A 10,085-nucleotide genomic window follows, 5' to 3' on the forward strand; every position below is an offset into this window, starting at 1 on the left:
AGAACGAGTCAAAAAACTTAACAGAGAGAGTCTATAGAACTTGGTTGTGATTGAGATCTCTATAATGAACATCGATTTCGAATCGGATGTGAAGTCGGAATCCGGTGATGACATTAAGGAAGCTAAAGCTAAGGACGGGAGCATCAGTGAGGATGAGGCTATGGTTTCGCCTTAGGTTCTATGGGTTAGAGAGAGGGAGAGAAGAGTTGGGAGAGTCAATGTGGCACTATGTAAACCGTTTGATTATGTTTATACACGTGTCGTCATCTCGTAGAAAGCTCAGGTAGCTCAGGTCATTAAGTTGCTCAGGAGAGGATCCTCTCCCTTTTTCTAAACATTACCTGAACCACGTGTCTTGGTAATGGCGACTAACCTCTATTTTAATTTAAACTTTTTGATCGGAGCCCTCTAATAGAATAATGACGACGGGTTATGGTATTTGTCGGTGAGTTCATTCGGCAAAGCTCCGCCTACAGTTTCTCATCCCTATACGACGAACTTTGCTTATAGTTACAAATAGGCACTTACAAATTAATTTCTTCATTAAATAAGAATGATTTGAAGAAAGTTTCGCAAATAAGTTCACCAAAAATCCAAAGTTTTCACCAATTCAAACACGCCATCAATCAATTAGACGCCTAAATCAGTCAATTCACACACTTTGTCTCACGAGTTTGAGGCTTAGAAATAGATAATGCAATCATTTTCCATAATTATCTTGTATGAAAGGAACAAAAATATTGGGGAGAAAGTAGATTATCTTTTTTTTTTTTTGGGACTAATTTTTCATCTTTGTAAAACAAGTTTGATTTATACTCAAGTCAAAATCCAGAGTCAAACTAAACTCTTAATAGTGAGCTGACAAGCAAAAAAAACCCGCTTTTTAAACATTTTGTACGAACTCGGGATATCAGTCAACATAGAGGTTAAATCCAAATCCAAATCTCTCCAATCTCTTCGTCTTAATTAACTAGACTCGTAGTAACTTACCATTAATTCAAACGCCGCTCGCTCACTCTGTGCCTATGAAAGTCTTTGCAACTAATACGATTACAAACGATTTTGACCACGTGGACACATGAGATGTGTCAAATTTTTTTTTTTCTATTATCAAAATTTTAACGAACAAGTAAATAACAAACATTTTTTTAGTTGAGGAAAGGGGTAATTAAGTAAATAACTATTAGCCTAGTAGGAAAAGAGGAGAGTGTTTATCACACGTAGGGGTGTGCAAAACACGGTACAAACCGACCAAACCGGCCGAAACCGACCGTTAAATTTGGTTTGGTTAAGGTTTTTTAACTTTAAAAATTAAAAGCCAGTTCAATATCGAACCAAATTAACCATTTATGAGCTGGGTTGGTTTGGTTTCTCTTGTACATAACCGCAAAACCCAAACCGACCAGTATGTTTGGAATATAAAAAGAAAAAATTTGAAATTTATATACATAATATATATATATATATATATATATATATATATTTGTCCAGTTTGTTCTAAGTAAGTTCTAAATCTTCATTTATAACTTTATTCTTAGATGATTTACTACCATACCAAAGACCTAAAACCCTAATATAGAATTGCTACAATTACTTTGATCCTTTCACATCACATCACATCTCTCAATCTTTCATTCTCTAACCTTTAATACTACCATATTAAGCTAGTACTGATGGCTAAGCAATCAAATAAGTGAATCACCTTGAATCTATTCTAGATTTTGATTGAATTTTACTATGAAATTTTTCACAAACAACATGTTAATATTATATAGGTTAAAACCGTTTAACCGACCGAACCAAACTAGCTTTAATTGGATTGGATTGGATTGGATTAGGCTTAATTTTTTTGATGACCGGTTGTCCAAAATACTTAAACCGCTCACTTTGGCATAGAGACGGTTTGGAGTCAAAACTGATCCAACCCAATCCGTGTGCAGCCCTAATCACACATCTCAACCGGCATTAATTGCAACTTGGTCTTAATGCCCCGCTCAAAGCGGAGAGGATTCCATGCACCAAGGGTCACTTGCACCAGCAGTGTGCAAGTCACGTGCACCGTTAGTTGAAGTCCAAAGTTACTTGGTCCATGGTGTTGAAAATCATGGTGTGATGATGGAGATACCAGAAAGCTTGAAAGATTGGCTATGGAGTTGTGTATCAAAACCCTATGATTTGTGAGAGCGAAGAAGATAATGAAGAAAGAGAGAAAGAGAGCTGAACAGAATTGAATATTTCTCTGTGTTTGTTACAATGATTAAAATGACTAACTACTTATCTGGTAACACTTATCCTATTTATACTGATCGACTTAGAGCTAATTGTATTGTTGACTATTGACTATGACCATCAGCGTTTGACTTATACTCTCTTAACACATGGTTAGTCAATGAGAATGAGATGGAGACAGAAAAAAATCTCAAATGTAGTAAAATTCAATTTTACCACGAGTTGATAGCAGACACCAAATCTAATTCAAAGACCAAAGAATCTTTGATGATGGCTCTCTCACCTCTTGCCCACTCTCCATCATCAACTACCGTATCAATCTCACATTCTCACCCAACCAGACCCAATCACCCATCACCCATCAATCAACCTTGTTCATCTTCTGGGTGTTGCCTCTCAAAGGGGATCAAATTTAGGAATCTACCTCTTTGTAATTACGAAGGTCCAGTATGATGACCATCAAAAGGGTCACCGCCACAACCGCCGTCTCCTCCATAACCACCGCCACCAAGAAAATCAAGACCTCCGCCGTTCCTCACCGTAATCGACGACACTGAACAAATTGACATCATATTAACAAAGCCCCTCCCTCCTTTATTGCGAGAGCATGAATGTAGTCAACAACAACAGCAGTGGTGTTTTCTGAGTGAAACTTCAGTAGATATAGCGATGTTGGCGGTGTCATGAGGAAGAAAACGATAATGAATATTTTCTTATAAAAAACAGTGATATAATGAAATAAATTACTATACATGCAATTACACAGCAAAATGTGTATTTATATGCAACAAAAAAAATTGTATTTTTATGCATGGTCGAACGACGAAACTTCGAAAAAATGTTTATATAAAATAATTACACTTTTATATATCAACAAGATTATATAGAGTGACATTGACTAAATTGACCGTTAGATGCGATGATTAACATAATTTATGTATACGGTTACATTTCTATATGTAGACTTCACTGTTTCAATATCTATTGACGTGGTCAACCTAACATACAAATATAACTTTATAAGCATATATACAGTTGATCACTTTGACCAGCGCCGAAGCCACAAGGGATTGAATTTAAATTTTTTATCTATTAATAAGCTCTAAATACTTAGGGCATCTGCAACAGAATACTCATTTAAAAAAAAAAATTGAAATTTAACTAATTTTAGGCTAAATTTGATCTCCAGTAGACTAGTTAAATAAAAGCTAAATTTAACCTTAGCTAAAAAAACCTAGCTATATTTAGCTAGATATGAGGGAAAATTTAACTAAAACTTAAATTTAACTTGGGATTTAGGTATTCTGCTAGAGCATAACTCAATATTTAACTAGTTATATCATAATTTTAGCTATTTTTAGCTATGAAGATAACTATCACTGATGGAAATGCTCTTAGGTGGTGTCAAATCTATCCGTTTTCAATTTTGACTTTTTCAATGGCACGAGATCTCTATATGCCTACTAAGATGGTCTAGTTATTTATTCGTTAAATGGAAATGTATACTTTCCGAAATAAACAAGGTCGAGGGAATATAATTTTACCAATTCGACAGTTGGATGTTACTATGACAAGAAGAAATGGCTATAGTAAAAATTTACCTATTTTCGACATCGTATGGCCCTCGATCCCACATGGTCAACCCTAAACCCTAAATACACATCACACCAAAACACTCAGAATCATTCCTTCGTAACTTGTTTTGTCGATTTTTCAGTGCTCACACTCTCACAGGGATGAGGCCGATAAACTCATGTAAAACATTTAGGATGTTTATCGACCCATGTAAAAATTTTGAAATATTTATATCCTCATCAATTGGATGCCCTTAGTGAGGTTTAAGCTTATAAAGTGTCTATATCCTTAACAAAGAACAAAATCCCGATGAATGACATTGATTTCTTCACTCACAAATTTTGTGAGAGAGTGAGTTTTAGTTTAGTATAGACAATAATCTTAGTTTCATTTTAATTTTGAATTTTATTAAATCCAACTTATTTTAATTTTAAAATTTGATTTGAAAATATATACAAAAAAATGATGATTGTTTTCCGCACTCCAAAAAGATAAAAACTTTTAGTCCTAAAATCAGAATTTTATTGATTCATTTATAGATCAAATTGATATGTCATTGAATTAGTATTGTGTATCATAATAGACTGTAAGACAATGAATGTGTGCACCTCTTTGTTACTTCACTAACACACATTCTTATAGTCAAACTCTATCTACCTATATAAAATATTTGTCACAACGTTTCTCGAAAATATGTTACAAATGAATATAATTTGAATAAAAGTTCATCTCCTCCACGATTGAAATATATGCGTCACTTATTTTTCCTTATTAATAGAACTTTTTAGTAAAATGTAAGTAATGTGTATATTTTTTTTTCTAAAATGTAAGTAAAAAAATAAAAGAGAATAAGAGAAAATTGCACATTGTAAAAAAAAAAATATTACATGCCAACCACGTGGATTGAACCTGAATAGCCAAAAGTCCAAAACAACAACTATACGGTTTCCCCACTGTGCCAACTGATGGCTATCATTCTTTTCATATATAACCTGGAAAGCTTCTCTGCTCGATTTCAAACTTTCCCAACAATCCCTTGCAACTGTTCCCCTCAGAGTTAATCGACCATTGGGATAGGTGGAAGATATGGGTGATAAGGAAGGGAGAAAGAAGCTCGTAGGGACTCTTCGTTTCGAAGGGTAACTAAGCTTGATCAGATTTCACTCAACGGGATCCGGTTCTTGCCAGAACTTTGTTCATTCTTCCACCCTCCTCCATCAACGAAATCATTCTGCATCTCAATCGCACGATCAAACCCAGAACAAAGTGCAACTGAATCAAATCTCTTCGTCTTGATGGTTTGATATACCCATTAGCGGCAGATTTGATTCAGTTGGCCACCACAGTCTTGATCGTTTGGTGGTGGGTCTGGATCGATCTGGGCAACTTTGGGAGAAGCAATTGGAGCCATTTTGGGAATTGAACAATCACTGAATCAAGGGCCTGGCCACAAGAAACTTTACGAGCATCCTTCTTTAGTTCGAATAATCTCTTCTTCGTCGGCGGCCCATAATCAGAGAACCTCCATGCCCGACTTTTCCAGTTTCATACTTCCAGATTTTACCGCAGTTTAATTAGAATAAATTGAATATTTACTATGTTGACCAACTCTTTTTTGGATTCAATTCTCTTAACGGCGTTAGTATGAATGTTAATGCCACATGGATGGCTAGATCAAATGAATGGCTGAGGTTAGATATTGGTTGTCGGTTCACTTACACCGTCGGTGCGTAGAATAATTCTCGCGCTCAAAGAAGTAGAGATTTGATTCAAACGGCTATAGCTACTTTCAGAGAGCGATCAATTCAGATTCACCCGTGATTTGCATTCTCTAAAGTATGAACTTTCATCTCCTCTGTTTTCCATTTCCTTTTTCTTCTTCTTCCCATTCCTTGTTTCAATTCTTGAGCCAATCTTGGTTTTGGGGTCTTTTTCAGAAGCCATTACATGATTTCTTTCAGAAGACGTTAAATTGAGACTACTTCCGCAATGAAATTTCACACACGTGCACACATACCGAGATAGCTAGTTAGTCAACCCTTTCTCAAGGTAATTTTGGAGTGGACTCCTGTAATTAGAGGTTTGGAGTGACCTTCTTGGTACTTTTGAAATCACCTTGGACTTGTCGCTCATAAGTCATAACAGGCAAGTTTTGATACTAAAACATAGGTCTAGTCACTATGCTTGACAGGCACATTTTGTTTGCAATTTAGTTTTTTTTTTTTTTTTCCTCTTTTGGTCTGAAGTTTGCAATTTAGTTCAAGGCCCACATTAGCTATTACTCTTAAAAGACCATCTGGTTTCATTTACAGGTTGAGTGATAAACTTAAATGGATGGATGATCTGAAGTACATATATAGTTCTCCTCAGAAGGCTGAAATGCATATTAATTCTGCTACGATATTTTGGCATGCATACTTGGAGTGAGCAGCAATAGAACAAAAGAACATAATAGTACATATATATATATATATATATATATATATATATATATATATATATATATATATATATTTCAACAAACTTCAATGGGACATTGATCGGTGCACTTCTAATATGTAAACCTATATAGTATCATACTTGAAGTTGAGTCCGCTCAAAATCTCAGATCTATCAAATGCTTTGCTTCTTTGGATTGCAACCAAAAGCAAAACAAAATCACGTAAATATAGTACATGATTAAAATTGAAAGATGAGAAGTGCAATGACCCATGTGATTACCTTGTATAGAGAGGTTCTTGTGTGGGGCAGCCGCACCGCCACGTGGTGCGGCTGACTAATAAGTGCCAAAGCAGGGGAGTATTTTGGGTATTTCACATTTAAAAATCAGGGACAATTTCCGAACAAAGACAAAAAATTCTGAGACTTGATTGGGCAGCCGCACCGTACACGTGGTGCGGGTAGCCGCACCTAAGAATTAGTCCCTTGTATAAAGGCAGTCACAATGACACCATCTGATCAAAAAACTGAATTCTCTGAATCTGCCCAGTTGGGGCTGAGCATTTTCATAATATCTAGCCTCTTCACTTGTTGCACACCATGTGTTTGTGAAAATAAATCACTCAGACTGGCCATTTTTAGACTGACCATTTTTAGACTCTTCATTAATTTTCAGCGAAGAATCACTAGTATATATTATCTAATTTAGCAAAACCCAATTCAGCACGAAATTGTCATGATTATCGCCAATGAATTGGGATTTTGGGGCGGGGGAGGTTTTCAAATCCTTCGCTTTAGGGTTTAATGTAATGAATGTATCTGGTGGGCTGGGGCGGAACCATAATTTGAAGCTTAGGGGTTGAGAAATAAAATTTAAATACACAAAATTTTAAGGTAAATTTTTTTAAATCATTTAGAGAACTCATTAATTAAAGAACCCTAACTTTCAACTCAAAGAATATTTTATACATGCTTCCAAAATCACTTTTTTAAAATAATATTGATAACAATAAAAACAATATGAAAAGTTTAATTTCTTGCCAACAATTTCATAAAAGGAATTGAGTAATTCACACTACATTAATATTAAATTATGTAAATTAGACCAATCAAACTTCATTATTTAACCAAGACCGACCAAAACTAATACTTTGTTTCTTAAAATTTATTTCTTTGTTTGGAAGAATGTATTGGGGAAAGGGGGTTGGATCCAATTGTTTGCATTAAGTTGTATGCCTACATTGGAAGCATAGGTCAGGCCCCTGCCGGTGGGAGTTTTTTTCTAATGTTTTGGCGAGCATGAGAGTTTGGATAATGACTCAGGAAAGCATTTTCCCTCCTATTTCCTTTGCTTCAGGAAAGTATTTCATTTCATTTTGTATTCCAAACGCAAGAAATGAACAATTCTTCTTTCCAAATGCTTATTTTCACGAACCAAACGAGGCCTAAAAGAATGACAGAGGGGAGAGAAAGAGAAAGTCCATGAATGATGCTATCTTCATCTTGTATATTGAAACTCATCAGTTCCCAGCATATTAGCCTGCAAATACTCAATATTTCAAGCTATTTTTTTCTTCTTGTTTAGTCTCAGATAGACTCATAAAAAAGAGCAGAGGGGAGAGAGAGAGAGGCGTGAAGGAAGAGAAGAAAAATAGACTAAGACAAGCTAATTAAAGCTTGTTGTAGACCGTTGGATTCTTTATTTCCACGTGTCACTTTCTAGTCAAAAGTTTAGGTAGGTCACTCTCCGTTAGATTCTTCTTGTCGAACCTTTTCATATCTCGAAATGTATCACTCTCCGAGTGTACATAAATTTGATGACGCCATGAGTTACGTGTTATCGTTTGTGAGACCACATGTCAGCAAAACTTAGTTAGTCACAATTTCAAAAATTGACCAATTCATTTAATGAATTTTATTTTCATTAAATTTTTTGTCTGTAGTCTGTTATCAACGGAATATTTTCATTCACGTAGGTGAATATAAGGTGCAAAAGAATTGAAAAAGCTATGCATGTGTAAATGGAAGATCAACTGCAAATCATTGGCATGTGGATAACACGTGATATACCGCCTTAAGCATAATTACCCGACCAATGATTTCTCCAAACCGGAGCTTGGGTCATAACCCGGACCGTAAAAACAAACCCAAACAGTTATCTTGGTTGATGATGGTTAATGTCAAATTGTCAATCATCATTTCATCTTGAGTATCGTTATGGCTTGGGCAGTTGACCCTTGCCAATTTTGTAATTTTTTATTTTATTGTTTGTTAAATCATTCTTTGTTATTATTATTATTATTGATAACAAAAAAAAAAGTTCGATTACGCATTTATTCCGAATCAGTATCGGTTTCCCTACTATTATACTTTGGGAAAAATTCACTAACGGTGTCTGGACACTTAGGAGACTTTCACAATGATACCTGAACTTACAAAGTTATCAATGTGATACCTGGACTCATTTTTTCATATCAACGTCGTACCTACGACCAATTTCCGTCACGGAGCTGTTAAATTTTGCATGTGAGTCACTTAATGAAGACAAAAAGACCGATTTACCCTCGGAAAAAATTCACCAACGGTGTCTGGACACTTAGGGGACATTCAAAATGATACCTGAACTTACAAAATTATCAATGTGATACCTGGACTCATTTTTTCATATCAACGTCGTACCTACTACCAATTTCCGTCACAGAGTCGTTAAATTTTGCACGTGCGATGCACGTGAGTCACTTAATGAAGACAAAACGACCGATTTACCCTCAAAAGTTTTTTTTTTTCCTTTTGTTTTCTTTCTTTCTTTCTTTATTCTTCTTCTTCTTCTTTTTCGGTTTCTTTATTCTCTCCTTCTCTCCTTGCCAACACCACCGCTTTTGGAGAACCCACCATCGAATATGCAGGAAGAAAAATGGGGGAGAGCCACAACAACATCCACCACCGCGCAATGACGTCGTCCTCCGCTGCTTCTCGATTGAGTTTGGGGATAAGAACTGCTTCTTCCTCTACCGCCAGCGAAATCGTGGAGGCTCGGGGCCACATTCTAAGGGTCACCGGCCGGAAGGACCGCCACAGCAAGGTCTGCACCGCCAAAGGCCCTAGGGACCACCGCGTCCGGCTCGCCGCCCACACCGCCATTCAATTCTACAACGTGCAAGACTGGCTCGGATACGACCGGCCCAATAAGGCCGTCGATTGGCTCATCAAGAAAACCAAGGCCGCAATCGACGAGCTGCCGCCGTGGAACCCGAACTCAATTTCTGTTCAGACAACATCTTCTCTGATGGTGCCGATATCCGCCGTGCAGGACACGCAGAACGTGAGCCTCCATTTCTCGATGGTGGAGGCTCCGAGTTCTTTGTCTGCTAATCGGCGAGGCGCAATGGTGGGTAGCAGCGGAGTGGCGGAGCTGGTGAATCAGAACAGCTCGAATTTTCTACAGGTGAGGATGGTGTGGAGGTCGAAGTTGTTAATCTTTGTCTGCCTACAATTGCCTCTGATCGAAGTTGGGCTAGAGGCCGAAGTTGTCGGCTAGACCGATGAAGTTGCAGGTGAGGATGGTGTGGAGGTGGTGTTGCATGTCGGGAACGACGGAGAGGATGGCGGGGTGTGATTGGAGATGTGATTTGAGAGTGGAGGGCTGGCGGGGTCTGAGTTTATGATCAATGGTGTATAAAAGGGGGTCAGAGGAGAGAACGAGAGTGGTGGTGGCTAAGTCGGCGGCGGCGGCGGCGCGGATGAACTCTGAGTGAGCGGCGAAGCCTCAATGCACAATTTCAATTTGCTGTAGTATTTGAAGTGGGGGGAATCAGAAACATCTGCGGTGCATGAAGGTGGAT

Source organism: Rosa rugosa, chromosome 7 (genome assembly GCF_958449725.1).
Source record: "Rosa rugosa chromosome 7, drRosRugo1.1, whole genome shotgun sequence".
NCBI classification, from domain to species: Eukaryota; Viridiplantae; Streptophyta; class Magnoliopsida; order Rosales; family Rosaceae; genus Rosa; species Rosa rugosa.